At 39.1% G+C, this 19,441-nt stretch overlaps 1 protein-coding gene across 2 annotated transcripts in view; it reads right to left on the bottom strand.

The window, feature by feature from the left end:
* Positions 1 to 19,441, bottom strand: part of LOC120307706 (follicle-stimulating hormone receptor-like) — a 67,923-nt gene that overhangs the window by 30,865 nt on the left and 17,617 nt on the right. The window lies entirely within an intron of this gene.

Below are 19,441 nucleotides of genomic sequence, written 5' to 3'. Positions count from 1 at the left end.
AATATACTAAGTTATTGAGATACTATAAAATTTCTTCAGTTTGGGCTTTCTCCTAAATCTGATAGTGGGATTCTGAAAAATGTGCACCTTTTTTACCTTGGTAATAGAAACAGAGTGGATTAAATGAATCACAGGCAGAAGAAATATAGCTAGTAGACCACGGCTCCAGTGTGATGTAGCTGCCAGAATGCAGAGTTCAGAAGAAATGGAAAGACATGAGTAAAATACTCTGCTCAACCATGAAGATGAGAGAATGGATGGGATAAAAATAATAAACCATAATAAAAATGGAATACTTAGCAAGTTAGTAATATAGTAACATTATGATAGTCCTTTACAAAAAAATATAAGTAAAAGAACATATTTTGTATAAAATGCATACAGTCATTAGCAAGCAAAATTCACAGGGTATTCTTTTATATGCTTTTAAGGTTGTTGTAATGGCTTACTTATCTGAAGGATCTGCAGTAGCTGATCAGGATCTACAATTCCAAAAAATTCAACAGCAGCATGCAGAACTAAAAGTTAAAAATCCGATTGGCTTTTGCCAGCTGCTTATATTTGTTTATATAAGTGCAAAAAGGAATATCGGTTGCTTGTTTTGAGTTTGGTCACCATGCAAATCTACTAGGCCAAATAAGAGACCTTGAACATCGCTCAGTTTAAGTTTTTGGGTGTTCTATAAACAAAACAAGTGAACAATAACAAAAAAAAAACCAAACCAAAATAGATAACAAACATCCAAGGTCAATTTAAATTTTAAAGCCTGATCAACCGTAAAATTTTTTTAGGCAACTAACTGGAAGATGGGACTCTTAATGATTCCAGCCATAATAATTCATAATTCTTTAAAGACATTATATTTGTATCACATGATGTAGGGAAACACTATTAAATGGCCTTTCCAGAGCCACTCTCAGTGGGAATTCATTGGCCACTCTTTGAAATAGACTGATGAATAAGACAACGTTTTTGTCTGATTCATCAAAATAATTCATTCATAAGCTGATACCAATATTCTAATATCATACCTATTGTTTGCAAATTTTGGAAATGTTAATTTTGAGAATATAGGTCAAAGCAGGTTGTAAAATCCATCTCAAAATATGGGTCAATAGTTTAGTTTTATTTGCATAAACTTTAGATCAGAGGTCTTCAAACCTCAAACTCAGCGTGCCTGGCTGAAGAATTCTGGGAGTTGAAGTCCACAGGTCATAAAAGGGCCAAGTTTGAAGATACCTGCCTTAGTTTCTACCATTTCCTTTCTTCCTTTAGTTAATTTTAAATTGGTTAAAAATTTACTATTTTTTTCTGGAAAATCAAAAGCTTTTGTTTCAATTAATAACTATTTATTATTTACTAAATTCGGATGCCATCCATCTTGCAGTCCAAGAATTTTTCATTCAAGCCAAGAATGTTGTTTTAATACTAACCAGAGTTTAACTGAGAAACTATTATAGTAAAAATTTATAACCCTGAGTTTAATTAAGCCATAATTAATACCAAAAATAATTCTCAGTTTGGATAAATGATAGCATAGACTGTGTCATAAGGCTTCCTATAGGATGTTCCTACATTAATTTAGTGTTATGTCTCTACATGACCATTATGGTTTTTAAGGATGTTTAATAGTGCAAATTATTAATGTGCTTTGCTTCATTTTGGGTATTGAAATAAAGAGACCCTGACCTATATAACTTTGAAAAACAGGGCTCAAGTAAGTATGAATCAGAACAATGTGACTGATTCAAAAGATCTCAGTTAAAAGGGGTGGAAAATTAGAATGTCACCACTGTAATGTCTTTATACAAATCTATAGTACAGTATGCGTGTAACTGAAGAACTGTCTATATTTCAGGTCACTATGCTTGAAAAAGGAAAAAGAATATAGGTGGAAAAAGTGCTGCAGAAGAAACCCAAAATTATCAGGGGAGTTTGAAAATTTTCCTTGCAAGAAATTAGCTACAATATTTGTGATTCTTTAATTTGAAAAAAATATGTGTGAGAAAGGTCATGAATGAGGTGGATGAAATCATTCACAGCATGGAGAAGATAAATAGGAAGAAGTTTTTTTCCCTTTCTCAAACATTAAGACCAGCAGTCATCCAGTCAAACTGATTGAAAGAAGATTTAGTGCAGACACAAGCAAACTCTTCTTCACATAGCACATAATTAACCTGTCCAAAATATGGTGCTGGACACCATCTTGGATGACTTTAAAGAAGAATTGGATAAATTCATGCTGGACAAGTCTATTATGGGCTGCTGGATTGTTGTCTCTGGGTTGGGGGTGATGTGCCTCCAGATAATTGCAAGGAAATAACTTTGTGAGAAATATGTCTCTATTTCCTGCTACACAAGCACTCCAGAGGCATCTACATAGTTACTATACAGCCAAAAAGCCAAACTGGGATGGACTTTCACTGATCCAACAGGGCTGTTCTTATATTCTAATACCTTAATATAATAAGTGAACTCGGCCATTGATTATGGCAGACTGAATGAAACAGACAGCGTTTAAAATTAAAACAAGTTGATTCTGACAACTGGGATAGCCAGTGATTAGACCACTTCTCCAGGTTTCAGTATCATTTTTTGTCCCTAGAAGTGAGAATTCTCCTCTGGAGCCACTCATAATATAAAGATGATATCATCAACTAACTACTTTTCACAGTCTGCTTCCCCTTAGGGGTGACAGCTAATTGTTTCTTGAATTACTGCAGTTCTTGCCTCAGCAATCTTGCTCTGATAGATGCATCTTCACTTTTATCTCTTCAGAGCACAGATTTCTTTTCTAATAGCAACTATGAATCAAATTTTCTTTGCAATATTGTTTTAAAATCTTTTTTCTTTCTCTACTCCATCCATTTCTCATTTAACCCTGGATAGGGTGAGTGACTCTTGACTTGATTCTATCTGCTGCATAATGTTACTGATCATGCTTACAGCCTCAGAGCCAAAATTCATGGCTCTGCAGCACTGGCAGATTCTATTGGAGCATGTCCTGATGTCTGCAGGTTGTACATCCATATGCCATACACTGGTACTTTTGCAATCCATATTAAATGAAATAATATCCCCAAGAATATTTGTTATTAAAAGGAAACTGTTGACTTAAGCTTGAAGTTTCCTGTAATGAGCTCTGTAATAATAGAGTTTGCTATTTAGTGAGTCCCATAAACCATTTCTCTGCCTTGATTCAAGGTACTGTATTTTAATGACTGCCAAATTCAGAAAATGTGACTCTGGGTACATAAAAAAAGAAAGTAAAAACCTAAAACCAACAAATAAAAAATGGCACTTATCGTTGAAAATTACTAAACAAGAAAAAGATAATTGGGGGTGAAATACATTCTAACTCCTCAAAGTGGGGACTCTACTCATCCTACCTCTAAGGCCTGAGGAGCAAGACAGGTCTTACTGACCTAAAACTCTGCATAGTTGGGTCAATTGTACGTTGGGGGAGGAGGGGAACAAGGCCTTCAAGATGATAGAATGTACATCTTGCAATGTACAATCAAATTTGAACATAAATCACGAGGATCTGATGGATTACATCCCAGAGTTCTGAAGGAGCTGGCAGACATCATCTCAGAACCATTGTATCACATCTTAAAAAAATCTTGGAGCACTGTGGAACTACCAGAGGATTGGGAAACAGTTGATGTGGTTCCCATTTTCAAAAAAGGGGAAAAAAACAGACCCAGGAAACTATAGACCAATCAACCTAACATCAATATCTGGGAAGATACTAGAAAAGATAATCAAAAAACAGATCTGTGAACATCTAGAAACGAATGAAGTAATAACTAAAAGTCAGCACAGGTTTGTTAAAAACAGATCATGCCAAACCAATCTAATTTCCTTCTTTGACAAAGTGACTAAATTAGTAGATCAGCAAAATGCTATGGACATAGTATATTTAAACTTCAGCAAGGCATTTGACAAAGTAAATCACAACCTACTACTTGGTAAGCTAGAAAAAAGTGGGATAGCATCACCACCAGGATTTGTAACTGGCTGACAAACTGTATTCAGTGAGTAGTCCTTAATGGTGCTACATCTACATGAAGGGAACTAAGCAATGGCGTACCATAAGGTTCTGTCTTTGGCCCAGTACTCTTCAATATCTTCATAAATGACTTAGATGAGGAAATAGTAGGGGAGCTCATCAAATTTGCAGATGATACTAAGCTGACAGGAATAGACAACACCCCAGAAGATAAGCTCAGGATCCAGAAATATCTTGACAGACTTGAACAATGGACCCTATCTAGCAAAATAAAACTTAATGTGGAGAAAAGAAAGGTTTTACACCTGAGCAGGAAAAACAAAAGGTACAAGTACAGATTAGGCGAAACCTGGCTCAAAAACAGTAACTGTGAGAGGGACCTTGGAGTCCTAGTGGACAATCATTTAAATATGAGTCAGCAGTGTGCAGCAGCAGCCAAAAAAGCTAATACAATCCTTGGCTGTATAAACAGAGGCATAGAATCATAATCATGTGAAGTATTAGTACTGCTTTATAAATTCTTAGTAAGACCATACGTGGAATGCCACATCCAGTTTTGGACATTACAAAAAAGATTTCGGAAAAAGTGCAAAGAAAGCAACTAAGACAGCGGTTCTCAACCTGTGGGTCGCGACCCCATTTGGGGTCGAACAACCATTTCACGGGGGTCGCCAAACAACGCGATCCGCCATTTTGTCTGCCATTTTTTTCCTCAGCCAGTGCAGGGGGTGGCACCGCGCATGTGCGCCGCGCATGCACATTGCACATGCGTGCTGTGCACGGGGGGGTGCCACACATGTGCGCCACGCCTGGGGCGGCGCATGGGGCGGCACTGCGCATGCGTGCCACACATGGGGGCGCCGCGGGGTGCCGCCGCGCATGCGCAACACACAGGGGGCGCCACGCATGCGCGCCGTGTCGCGCATGCGTGCCGCGTGCTTATGACCGGGGTCGCCGGTATAAAAAGGTTGAGAACCACTGAACTAAGATGATTAAGGGCCTGGAGACCAAAACATATGAAGAATGATTGCAGGAATCGGGTATGGCCAGCATAGAGAAAGGAAGGACTAAGGGTGACATGATAGCAATATTCCAGTATTTGAAGGGTTGCCACAAAGAAGAGGGATCAATTTATTTTCCAAAGCACCAGAAGGCAAGACAAGAAACAATGGATGGAAACTAATTAAGGAGAGAAGCAGCATGGAATTAAGGAGCAACTTCCTAACAGTGAGGATAATTAACCAGTGGAACATTTCACCTTCAGAAGTTGTAAGTGCTTCATCTCTGAAGGTTTGTAAGAAAAGACTGGACAGCCACCTGTCTGAAATAGTATAGGGTTGGACTAGAAGACCTCCAAGGTCTCTTCCAGCTCTGTTCTGATTGATTGTATGTATGTGTTTACTAGGTTTAGATGGTTGCCTGCCTCAAATACATGACTCTGGGTGGCTAGCAATATTAAATGTTAAAAATAGGTAAAAATAGGTAAAAACCTATACATATACCAAACTTAATAGAGCAGCTAAGATAAGGTTCACAAATACATCAATGAACACAACCAGAAAATGAGGTCCAACACATATCCAACATATTTCACTTTAGTAAGAAGAGCTTGCAAAGATTTTGGCTGTCCCCTATACATTATATTTCTCTCTCCCTAAGTCTCTTTCTTATTGACTTTTGTTTAGACATCAGGTAGATCCATCTGAGCAAGAAATGGCCAAGGTAACTTCAGAGCTATTATCTAAATTAGGTAAAAATTAACTCCTGCAATAGTTAGTCATATAAACCCTTCAAAATGGGAAAGTCTATAGTAAATAATCAAGATGTGCTAACATGTCTTTTAAAAAGCTGTATAGCTTCATTTTTTAAAATTCAATTTTTAAAATCATTTTTTTTAAAAAATATTGGGTCCTGTGATGAAATGAAACTGGTATTGTTGTCTGTGCTTGGGAAAAGCACTTTCTTAAAGCTCAGCACTGCTCTTGTTTTATAGGCTGTAAAAGTTTATTACAGAGATGGGCTCATGCATTCATTCATTCGCTCATTTGCTCACTCACAAATTTACTCATAAGAATCCACACCAGCTTTCCAGATGCCTGGCTAATTGAGCCACACGCTGCATTTCAAGGACACTAAAGTGCAGAGATAGCCTCATCCCATCCAGACCCTTAGCTTACAAAAGCAAATGCTAAGGTTGGCAGGTATTACAAGGCAGCAAGAGGACTGCCAGGACCACAAGCAATGATGGGATTCCTGCTTGGAGCTTGGCAGCAATTAGGAAAGGAAAAACCACATTGAGGCAGTACTTCATCCCAACAAATAAGAACTTCGGTAGGAGAGAAAGGTTGTATGTCACTTTACTTTGAAAGTTTTGTTTGGATATCATTTTGCAGGTCCTAGCAGGATGGAGAGCAATAGCCTGTTGTTGAGGAAGGCTATTAAGCATTGTGTACAAATCTGCTATGCTGTGGTGTGTCCAGTCCTTGGAAAGTAAAGATCGCTCACAAGTGGTGACAAGGATCTTAAAAGCATGCACATCTCTTAAGAAAAAGAAAAGAAATGACAGCAGGCTGGACTCAGGGAATTCTAGCTCAAAGAATGGATTTTATTAAGCTAATTTCCCTTCTCAAGAACGCAGAAGCCACAGGACAAGAATCTCAAGATTTGTCTAGCTGTACTTCTAGTGTACGAGGGGATGTAGGTCCCTGTGTTAGGGTTATAAAAATATGCAAATTAAGTGAAGATGAGGACATAAAAGCATTTTTGCTATGTCTGAACATATGTCAGTGTCATGTAAATGGCTGGAAGAAAGTTGGGAGAGCTAGGTCCCAAAAATGCCAACAAAACAGTGGTATATAACACTAAAATTTTAATATAAACATCCCTTCTTATCACCATGTGATCATAAATTCAGGCATCTATTCTAAATAATCAACTTTATCTAAACTTAATTTGAAACTGTTGAAAAATGCAGTGATTTTGAAATGTAATTTTTTTCCATATAAAGAATTCCCCTTGAGCCGGGTAGCATTTGTTGATAATAAAAAGAAACTTTGGTCCTTACTGTTTTACAGTGAAACATAAGGAAAAAACAGTTTGACATCCATAGAGTGTGGATATTGGGAAAAATATGAGTGCTTAAAAGGAGCTCTTTGCCTTTAATTTTTTCCACTGTCTTTTCAATTGTCAGCCATTCAAAATACTGCTGATGTAGAACACAGGTAATTAAAATAATTTTAAAGGCATTAACTAAGAAGCATGAGCTTCAGTCCTAAATCCACCAGTCCCATTTCTACTTGGAATGAGGTGGTGTGATAACAATTTTGTGCTCAATATCCCACTGAGCTAAATAGACATAGAAATTGGAACACTTTTTCATCTATATGCTACAATTATGCAGAACAAGTGCTATCAACAAGTAATCGGTAGAAATTATATATATTTTTTTGTTAGTATCATCAATTCATATTTTTCCCTGGGGAAGCATCAGGGCTCTGGCTTTTGGATGCAAAGTCCAACACTTGCCAGACATCTCCAGAGTTTTCTTCCTAGTCTGGCTCAGCAGGAAAAGATGAGATTTTGATTTAGTCCTAATGTATGGGACAGTTTAAATCCAAGTTCTCACTCAATGGGTAAATAGTTTTTGTGGTTCTTTGCAGGAATCTAAACAGATCTCACTCATTCAAAAAAAAATTAAAAATAAATCCAGTTTCACAAAGAGGAAGGTAAATTTTGATCCCTTCGCCCAGTTAGGTAAAGAGTACCCTGATTCAGCCCTCGTTTCTGGAGACTTCATAACATCTCTGTATAGTTTTCCTGGCAACAGTCTGAAAGCTGTTAGTCCTTCCTTTATTCAGAGAAGATATTTTTTTATCTTAGTTTAGCTTGATATTCCCCAGAGGTTTCCTGTCCAAGTGCTTCCCAAGTCTGACCTCACTTAGTTTTGCAAAATCAGTCACTTAGCTGTTTCTGTGTGCTTAGCGGCCCAGGGACCTTTGGCTGATTTCAAGCAAACTGTGATTTCAGGCAGATTGGTTGCACTGAGAACAAAGAAGCATATTACTGCTTTCTGCCAATACAGGGAGCAATCAGGGTGAGTGCTGAGAAATAACTGTTGTTCTGAGAGCAAGGGGCTAAAATGCAATTCCTGCCAACAGATAATTGATTTTTTTAAAAGATCTAAGATTCCCTTAGTCAGTCAGTCCTTTAGCACCCCACCAGCATTATCTGCCATTCCAAAAATCAAACTACCTTCAGCTAGGCATGATACAAATGAAATGTGGAGCTTTGCCCGAGTATTAATACAACAGAAATAACAATATGACACAGAAATATACTCATTAAAACATGGGAGTCTGAAGTCAAGGAAAAAGTTCTGCATTTTGGATCAGTAGTAGTTAAAGGGCAATTTCTCTATTAAAATCAAAGATTCAGAAATATGATGAATAGTCTTTGGACAGAAAACTAAGATTAATTCAAATAAATGGAATAACACTGAGCTGATTATCATGAGGATACTGTGTAGTGAAATTCTTGCCCAGAAAGGCAGATGGGGTGCATAGTTAATCCTGCCTACTGCTTTCTGTCACTTTCCCCATCTTTCCTCCCAGCTGTTCTGCTCGGTATTATGGCAAATGCTGTCTAGCAATCTAATCCAAGAAAAAGATATCCATCCATGTAGGAATTCCAATTCTGATCTGGGTCAGATTCAGCTTTTTCCCCGTTGTCCAATTTATAATCTTTTGATAGGACTGGGATTCCCCAAACTATTTTTGATTGTCGAACACATTTTTAATATGTATGCAGTGTTCATTTCTCATGAAAGAAATAATATTGCATATTACTGGTTCCTTTTTATGACATTTGTGGTAATTTATAGCAAGAGCTCTATACAAACTGAAAAATGTTATTATTTAATTTATACTTATTTATTACAAAGAGTGCATGATTTAAACTGCAAGGCTATTTTATAAATTGATAATAAATATTTATTACGATATCCACAAAGGCCTCCCCCCTCAGCCCCCCCAAATCCCTGTTCCTTATGGAGTTGCAGAAGTCTGGAGGCAGGCTTCATTTTGTACTGGACTCTCTCTCATCCAAGTTATTACAGGAGAAATGAATTTTGATTAAAACCATTGTCACTTAACAAAATTCAAGTCAAGTCTTTAAGACTGATTATATTTTTCAATCTTTTTCAATTTCTGATAGTCATATCTCTGTTTTTAATAATTTCCACTATTCTTTAAATGATTTTTCTTCTTAGTTAGTTGCATGGGTTTCAGAGCAGTGAGTGATATAGCTTGTGCACATTGCCAAAAAGCAGGGAACTGATATGCATAAATGGTGCATTAAAATTTATTTGTGCACACTGAGAAATCTGCTTTTATTTTTTCCCTCTAGTTTAAAAGCTCACAGTGGTCTCCATGAGATTTTTCCATCACTTTGTCCTAGAAAGATATTGAGAAGTAGGAAAGTAGGTTGGTTAGGGACAGAATAACTGGAGAAATCTCCCAGTGAGTTTCTATGGACTAAGGGTGGATCTGAACCTGTGAGTACAGTGTCTTGAGATATACATGCTGTGCTCAAATTCCTAGCAGAAAAGATGAACCTGTTGCCAGCAGCAGGCTCCCACCCAGACTGGTTAGCACAAGGAAGATCAGTGCTAATCATGAAAGACCCATACAAGGGAACAGCAACATTCAGCTACCAACCAATAACCTGACTCCTCACAACATAGAAAGTCCTATCGGGCATTGTAGCTGTCAAGTTATAGGACCATATGAACCAGTACATGAGTACAGTTTAGAAGGTCATTGGGAACAACACCAGAGGCTCAAAATGCCATTTGCTCATAGATAAAGCAGTTGCCCAAGACTCAAAGTCTAGAAGACCAATCTGAGTCAAGTCTGGATTGACTATAGGAAAGCTTATGACTCAATACCACATACATAGACCTGTGACTGCCTAGTGCTATACAAAATTAACAGGACATGAAAGATCTTCTTCAAGAACTCAATGGAAGACAACACTTGAAGTCAATAGCTCACACAAATGGACATCTAGTGCACATATACCAAGGTCATGCACTGTTCCCATTGTTGTTCTGCATAGGTTGAACCCTCTCAACCAAATAATCACAAGGACCAGATGTGAATACAAAGTCAGAGTGGAACTATCATCAGTCATCTCCTCTACATGCATGATATCAAGCTGTAGGCCAAGAATGAATGAGACTGATCCACCTGACATGAATCTACAGTGACAACATTGGGATGTCATTCAGGCTGGAGGTGACCAAATGGTAGTCAAGAGAGAGAAAGTAATAAAGATTGATGGGATGAAACTACCAGTGGGCTGGATAGTAGGCATGCAGACCAGTTACAAATACCTTGATATCCCACAGTCACATGGAAACACAATGAAGAGGTAGTAACATCGAAGTACCACCAAAGGATCAGTCAGATTCTGAAGACCCAGCTCAATGGGAAGGACAGTCATCAGATATTCCATTGGTATATTGAGCTGGCCAATAAAGGACATGGCAGCTGTCAATATGAAGACCCAGAAGCTCCTCACAATATATGGAGATCTCCACCCCAGGTCCAACACCCAGAAATTGTACATCAGATAGAAAGAGAGCTATCCTGGCTGAGACTCAGGGGATTTAGGAGTACATTAGTAAGATGGCATCTAAGTATGAGTTGCTGAGAGAATGCCTGAGGCAGCAGCAGACATGGGAGAAAGATCAAGCAAAAGATATGCCATGGCAAGAGAAAATCTTGCATGGGATATTATTGACAGATAGCAGAGGTGGCAAATATTGGGAAATCCTACCAGTGGCTGGATTAATTGTACCACTGAGGCACTGATCATAACAGCACAAGAAAGGGACTAAGTACCAGTTCAGCAGAAGCAGGGATCTATCATACTAGGCAGGACTTGAGGTGTAGACTATCTAGAAGCCTCAGGGACACTCCAATGCATAGTGGCAGGATGTAAGGTGTAAACAGGAATAGCATATACTGAATGGCACAACAAGTAGCTGGCATTGTGTACGGGCATATCTGCAAAGTTTGTGGGCTAGAACCTCCTAAGTCCAGATGGGAAGATTGTGGAGAATAATAGGGCTAAGATACCGTGAGACTTCCAGATCCAGATAGCCAGGTACTGGCCAATCAATCAGACATTGTGGTATGTGGCTGTGACTCCAAAGTTGGAAGAATGGTTCCAACAGATCCCAGGAACAACATCAGAGTTCTCTGTAAAGAAGAGTGCAGTGCTTGGAACAGTTAAGATAGAGCACAGAATCCTCAAATTTCCAGTCATCTCTGGTAGAGGACTCGAAATTGAGGAAGACACATGGGGGGGGGGGAGAAAGGATTTTTTTATTTTCACACACACACATACACACATAAACATGTGTCTGTGTGTATTTGGGAGACATTATTGAATAGTTTAAGAGTTTTACAGTTTTATGCACATGGTGGAAAGAAAATGGCATTTAAATGGTGAACAAATGGGGGTGTGTGTTGAAATTAGTCTATATATATATATATATATATGTAGGTCTTTGGTTGTTCGGGTTTTCTCCCGCGTAAAATTGGAAGTGTCTTGGCGACGTTTCGACGAAGTCCCATTCCATCGTTTCATCTTCAGCTGGTGTTCTTCCTTTTGCTGCCAGTGGGGTATGAACTTGGTTTCTGCTGGGTGTGTTCTGATATGGGAGGTGGTTCTTGGGGCTTTGCTGTGCTCTTTGTTGTCTGGTGGCTGCTCTGCTGTGCTCTGATTGGCTGTGCTTTGCTGCTGGGGGAACAGGGGGGTTGTTGCTCATTATTATGGGCAGTGTTATGGTTGTTTTGCTCTAAATTTGTTTGCTTTCGTTTTTCCTCGCTCCATTTTGCTTCGTACAGTTTTCAGTAGTGGTTTGGTGTTAAAGTGGGTTTGATCTGGTTTGTGGTCGTGCCTCATCATCGGTGTGGCTTGGGGGTTTTTTTTGCGTGGATGTGGTATCAGGGGTCGTTTGTCAATAAGGGCGGGTTTCCAAATGGCTGGTAGGCGGGAGGTATCATCTCGCTTGTTCATGCTGTGTGGGCGTTTTTCTATCTCGATGGCTTCTCTGATTATTCTGTTATTAAAATGTTCACTTTTGGCAATGGTTCTGGTATTTTTAAAGTCAATTTCATGTCCTGTGGCTTTAAGGTGTTGGACCAGGGAAGATGTTGGTTCCTCTTTTTTGACTGAGTTCTTATGTTCTTCAATGCGTGCACTTATTCTTCTGTTGGTTTGTCCGATGTATGTGGTGGGACAAGCGGTGCATGGGATTTCGTATACTCCTTGATTTTCTAATTCAATTTTATCTTTGGGGTTTCTAAGGATGGTGGATATTTTTCTGTTTGTGCAGAATGCTGTTTTGATGTTGTGTTTATGGAGGATCTTACTGATTCTGTCTGTGGTGCCTTTTATGTATGGGAGGAGGGCTTTGCCGTTTTCTTGTTCTTTGTCTTGGATTTTAGTGGGGGTTTCTTTTTGGATTAGGTTTGTAATCTTATTTCTATGGAATCCATTGGATGTTAGTACATTGGTGAGAGTGTGTAGTTCGGTTTTTAGGTGTTGTTCGTCAGCTAAGCGTTTTGTTCTGGAGATGAGTGTCTTGGCTACAGAGTTGATCTGTGCTGGGTGGTGGTGTGAGAGAGCGTGCAGATAGCGGTTTGTGTGTGTTTTCTTCTGGTAGATGGTGTGTCCTAGGGAGCCATTGGATTTCTTGTAGACTAAGACATCCAGGAAGGGAAGTTGGTTGTTAGCTTCTGTTTCCATGGTGAACTGTATTTTGGGGTGTAGGCTGTTGAGGTGTGTGAGGAAGTTGTCCAGTTTTTCTTTCCCATGTGGCCAGATTATGAAGGTGTCGTCTACGTATCTGAGCCAGAGTTTGGGTTTGTGATCCGATTTTTCTAGAGCTTGGGTTTCAAAGTGTTCCATGTAGAGGTTGGCAATGACAGGTGAGAGGGGTGATCCCATGGGTGCTCCTTCTGTTTGTTTGTATTTTTGTCCATTATAGATGAAGTATGTGTTGGATAGGCAGTGGTTGGTCAGATCTAAGATGTGTTTGGGGGGGTTATATTTGTTTTGGATAGCTGTCAAGGCTTCTTTGATAGGCACTTGGGTGAAGAGGGATATGACATCAAAGCTCACGAGTAGGTCGCTGGGCTGTAAGTTTTGTTTCTTTATGATCTCTATAAAGTGGAATGAGTTTTTTACGTGTGAGGTGATGGATTCTGCATAGGGCTGTAGTTGTTTGGCGAGAAATTTGGCTAGGTTTTGTAGAGGTGAGCCTATGGAGCTGACTATAGGTCTGAGTGGGGTTCCTTCCTTGTGTATCTTGGGGAGACCATAGAGTTTGGGGCATCTGGATGATTTCTCTCTGGGAATGATTCTTTGCTGGATCTCTTCGCTAATGGGGGAGGCTTTTATTTTGGATCTGGTGGTTTTTTCCAGGTAGGTGGTGGGATCTGTATTTAGGGTTTGTATGTGGAGTCTTGGAGTAGGTTGGTTAATTTGGTTTGGTAGTCAGATGTGTTCATAACCACCGTGGCGTTGCCCTTGTCTGCTGGTAGGATTATTATGCTGGTGTCTTCTTTCAGGTTACGTAGTGCTGTCTGTTCCTCTTTGGGTAAGTTGCTTTTGGGTGGCTTGCTGGTACAGAGGATGTTGGTGATTTCGAGTCTGATTCTGTTAGCATCGTCGGGGTTGATTTTGGTCAGGCTGGTTTCAACTCCACATATAATGGTTTCAGTGGGGATGTGTTTGGGAGTGACTGCAAAGTTGAATCCTTTGGAAAGGACATTGGTTTCGGCTTTGGTGAGGATCCTATCTGAGATGTTATGCACTGTTTGTTTCATGTGTGGCTGTGAGGGAGGAGGGGTTTGTTTCTGGCGTTCTTGTAGTCTTCGGAGTTTGTTGGTGTGTGTATCTGTCTTGAGGGTGGTCTGTGTTTCGGCTCTCCAGACGGCGAGTTGTTTGGATTTGTCCCAAAGTGCGGGGTGGATCTTGTTGCTGAGTTTGAGGTGGAGTGTGAGGAGATCTTTGTTAATTCGGTCTAGGAGGAATCTTTTTGTGTGAAGTTCATTTCTGATTAGGGCCAATTCTGTTCTTTTCAGGATCCGTTTGGTGGCTGCAGAGTTGGAGTGGAATTTCAGTTGGAAACATGTGGGGATTAGATTTTGATCTCGGGCAGTTGCGTAGGAATGTGAGGTCGCATAAAATGGAAGCTCTTTGGACTTCAAGTTTTTCATAGGTCCTGGTCAGATGGTGGATTTCCCTCCCCGTAGAGGTTCAATATTTGTTTTCTGAGGTTTTCACGGGTGTTTGTATGTAGGTCTTTGGTTGTTCGGGTTTTCTCCCGCGTAAAATTGGAAGTGTCTTGGCGACGTTTCGACGAAGTCCCATTCGTCATCTTCAGGCTGGTGTTTTCAGCTTCGTGCTTCGAGCAGCAATGTGTGGTCTTAGCTGTTTCTTCCTTTTAACTGCCAGTGGGGGTATGAACTGATTGGGTGGGAGCTTGGCTGTGTTCTGATTGGGTGGAGGTGTGTTCTGATTGGTTAGGGGCTTGGCTGTGCTCTGATTGGCTGGGGGGTTGGCTGTGCTCTGATTGGCTGGGGGGTTGGCTGTGCTCTGATTGGCTGGGGGAGTGTTCTGTTTGGTTGTGCTCAGGTTAGTCTGAGTTGCAGAGGGGTTTAAGATTTTGGGCTGCCTTGCTATTTTTTGGCTTCGCGTTTGTGGTCGTGCCTCATTTCATGGAGGGTGTCAGTTTGCTTCATGTATGGATTGGAGGGCTTTAAAGTGGCTAATGATGCAGCTCTGGTCTGGCTTCTGGTTTGTGGTCGTGCCTTATCATCGGTGTGGCTTTGGGTTTGCTTTTTGCGTGGATGTGTGGTGGTGACATCCTGTGTGGTTTTTGTGAGTGTGGGTCTGGTATCATTTTTTGTGTTAGGGAGTCGTTTGTCAATAAGGGCGGGTTTCCAAATGGCTGGTAGGCGGGAGGTATCATCTCGCTTGTTCATGCTGTGTGGGCGTTTTTCTATCTCGATGGCTTCTCTGATTATTCTGTTATTAAAATGTTCACTTTTGGCAATGGTTCTGGTATTTTTAAAGTCAATTTCATGTCCTGTGGCTTTAAGGTGTTGGACCAGGGAAGATGTTGGTTCCTCTTTTTTGACTGAGTTCTTATGTTCTTCAATGCGTGCACTTATTCTTCTGTTGGTTTGTCCGATGTATGTGGTGGGACAAGTGGTGCATGGGATTTCGTATACTCCTTGATTTTCTAATTCAATTTTATCTTTGGGGTTTCTAAGGATGGTGGATATTTTTCTGTTTGTGCAGAATGCTGTTTTGATGTTGTGTTTATGGAGGATCTTACTGATTCTGTCTGTGGTGCCTTTTATGTATGGGAGGAGGGCCAACCCCCAGCCAATCAGAGCACAGCCACGCCCCTAACCAATCAGAACACACCTCCACCCAATCAGAACACAGCCAAGCTCCCACCCAATCAGTTCATACCCCCACTGGCAGTTAAAAGGAAGAAACAGCTAAGACCACACATTGCTGCTCGAAGCACGAAGCTGAAAACACCAGCCTGAAGATGACGAATGGGACTTCGTCGAAACGTCGCCAAGACACTTCCAATTTTACGCGGGAGAAAACCCGAACAACCAAAGACCTACATACAAACACCCGTGAAAAACCTCAGAACAAAAAATATATATATATATATATATATATATATATATATATATATATATATATATATATATATAGGACCAATCGGCTTCCACCAAAAGAATCTATCTGGGCTACAGTAAACATATTACCCGAGTGCCCTATTTTACTTTTTCTTCAGAAACAAGAATGGTAAAAGAAAAATGCTTCTTGCAGTGAGTATAGAAATCTATTCTGGATTATCTAGCCTAATATAAAAAGGATCTTGGCAACAGGGACACTACAGAGAGTTTCTCTGTCTCAGTCACTATAGATTGTCTGCACGAAAGCATACATGTACAAAATCACTTTTTATGTACATTCTGTTTATCACTATAACAGGAAACCTTGTTAGATAATTAATTAATGTGCAAGAAAGATGGACCTAAATAAAAACAGAATATTGTATTGGTACTTCTGCTAAAACCTGGGACATCACAAAATAATTCAGAAACTTGCCCTTCAGCAAGTAGATTTAGTCATGAAAATATGATGCCCTCAATCTCAACACTGATATCCTAAAAAAGAGCTATCAGGACACAAAATTCAATGTTTGTTTTAATCATTCAGCATGCAGAACTATTTCATCTGTGTAACTCTGTGTGCAAGGCTGCAATTGAAAGCAGTTAAAATGAAGATGGAAATATTTTTCATGCACCATAATCAAAATTTAACTTGTCCACTAAATAATTTATTTTCAATGTCCCTCAAGGAAAAGAAAGGTGACTGGAAAAAAATAAAGGGCTAATGCATAGACTAATTTTAAATAATTCTTAAGCTTTTCCATCATCATATCTAGAAAATTATCTTTTGAAACTCTTGAAAATGTACCTACTGAGATTTTGAGCTTTTCCAGCTTTAGCATAATATCCTTTACAACAGTCGCACTGAATGTTTTACTGTTCTGCTGTATAGTGACAGCCAGGATGGGACCAACTTTGAAAAGGGTAATGCTTTTGTTTGGTTTTGGATAAGGTATATTAGTTAGAGGAGGCAAACTGTGGCTGCCTGAGAACAAGAATGTAATGCTTCCTCTTTCTCCACATCAATATCAATGATGCAACAGCATCTTCTCCCCCAAGTTAGAGCCACAGTCTATTTGGAAGTTCTGAGTTCTACTGCTTCTTTATGCTTAGAAATTGGCTGAGTTACTTTGGGACAGTCATGCTTTCAAGACTGGAAAGTAAAAAAAAAAAATCTATCTAGCAATAGCAATAGCACTTAGACTTATATACACTCCTTCATAGTGCTTTATAGCTTTCTCTAAGCAGTTTACAGAGTCAACATATTGCCCACTACAATCTGCATCCTCATTTTACAGACCTTGAAAGGATGGAAAGCTGAGTCAACATTGGGCCAACACTATGGATTGCTACCTATAATTTCTTGTGAAAAGGCCTTCATCCTGCAATGGATTTATTCAGGCTGAGGATAATGACAACAACAAAGGATTGCCTTTGGTGAGGTGGGCAGCTATATAAATTTGATAAACAAACATCACACAAACAAAAATACACAGAAATACACACACACACACACACACACACACACACACAACTTCTTCTCGAATAGGACAAAATAGCTTTTTCCAGAGTAGTTTAACTTAGGTTCCTTGATGTTTGTCATTGCTTTTTGCAAGATTTTGTTTTCAATCTCTAACTTAGTTTAAAGGGTTTTTTTTAGTGATCTATCAAGTACTAACTGCATTTGAATCTGCTTAGTTTTTAAATACATATTAAGGCCATCTAGGTACTCACACCTATGGCAGACTTCCTAAACCCATAGGTATACACTGATTGGTACATTAAACCCAATATCCAGTACACCTCTTTATTAACAAAGCAACAAGCAATAAAGCCTTCTTCTTGGCTGTATTTCAGAGATTTAGCATCTTTGAGCTAGAATTTTTTTCTTGATAATTGACCTTGGCAAGTGATCTTTCATCTTCTTGAGATCCATCTGTTGTCACTCCATGATCCCAATGCTGTGTAATAAGATAACAAAAACGAATCCATTCCATGCTGAGAAAAGGAGGTTCTAAAAACTACTGCTAGATTTGGTTTTATTTCAGTGGGTATTTTTATACTGAGTTTCTTTTCAATGTCCCTTGCTGATCCTATCAAGAAAAATAGCATTAATGAAAATATCAGTACTTCCAGCTCAGCAGCCTTCTTTTTGGGGGGTTGATGTCCTAAATCTTCATTTTTCTCAAACTCAGGGAAGAAGTACATTATAGTTGAAACTAGATTTTTCCTGTCCCAATGAAATACTTAAATTCTGTCTTTTTTGTATTAGCAAAATAAAAATAAAAATAAAAAAAATCACCCAGGGCAGGTGATTACTGGAAAAGTTAATAATCTGCTTCTCCTCAAATAAAATGTTTCTAGGAGCTTAGCTTCATTATATTAAGAATTAGAACTGGAGATTAATGATATGTTTTTAATATTGGGACTTATTTTTTAACATAGAGGAGCAGAAAATATTGCCAGGAAATGCTACAAAGCACAATTAGAAAAGGAGACCCTAAAAAAAAAAAAAAAACCTTTTCAGCAACTTAATGGCTTTTATTCACCCTCCCTTCTGTCTATCATCCTTCAAAAATTATCCGTTAAGTTTGATCACTCTTTAGTAGTTAAACCAGAGATCCTCCAGTTGTTGATAAATTATAGTTCCTAGTATCTCCAGTCAGCAGACCCCAGGATTTCTTGCAAGATATGGCCATTTCATTTCTGTGTGAGATGTCAGATAAATTAATGTAGAACTTAGTTTAATGAAGACTAGATGGACTATTGGTAACTTTCATAAGGTCCTTTTTTATTTTCCTGTGTAAGTTGCTTGCTTTTCTACAACTCCTAGTAACTCCAGCCGTAATGACCAATAGTGAAAGATGCTTGGAACTATGGTTTTTCTGGACTGACCAATCCTTCTATAGGAAAACAGGACACCAAAAATAGGCTATTAAAGATTAAGCAGCTTGTGTTAAAATCCTTGGTCAGCAAATGGCCAAACTCAGTTAAGTACTTTGACCAACATTGGGAAACAAAGCCCCACCTTCTTCTCTACAATTGCCATCCCCAACTATGTTTTCTCAAGTTATGTGGGTTGGATTACAACTCTCAGATTTCCCACTAGTTGACTTTGTAACAAGTCTTCCCCTAATATTGTCTCTATGTTCCCACTGCTTTAGAGCCACATATTTTACAGAAATCTAAAAGAAGCCTCTAGAAATTATTGTGTCAATTGTATAAATCTTCTTTCAATTTGAAAGGCCACACAAAACATCATATGGTTATACTTCAGCAGAATAGTCCTTAAAGCCATCAGAAAATTACATTGGGCCAAGAACCTTCAATGTAGACCACTATATTGGTCCTGAAATCCAAGTACACAGTAATCAGTATTGGCCCTTTTATTTTTGTTAACTGACAGGAGAAAATCAAGCATTTCTCCCCATGAGGAAAAAGTATAAAAATATTTTTGCTAAATATATCAGTAATATTTAATTGCAATAAAACAAATACCTATTCATTTGCTGTTCTTTCAGAATAGTCTAAACCCATTTCTTGATTTTTTTTAATGCATGGAGGCTGAGGAATTCTGGGACTTGAAGTCCGCAAGTCTTAAAGTTGCCAAGGTTGGGGACCCCTGACATATACACATACATATACATACTTG

This window comes from Crotalus tigris, unplaced genomic scaffold, assembly GCF_016545835.1.
Source record: "Crotalus tigris isolate CLP2741 ecotype Arizona unplaced genomic scaffold, ASM1654583v1 scf7180000017810.681375, whole genome shotgun sequence".
NCBI lineage: Eukaryota > Metazoa > Chordata > Lepidosauria > Squamata > Viperidae > Crotalus > Crotalus tigris.
The sequence above is the reverse complement of the archived record's forward strand: the minus strand, read 5'-3'. Positions and strand labels throughout refer to the sequence as shown.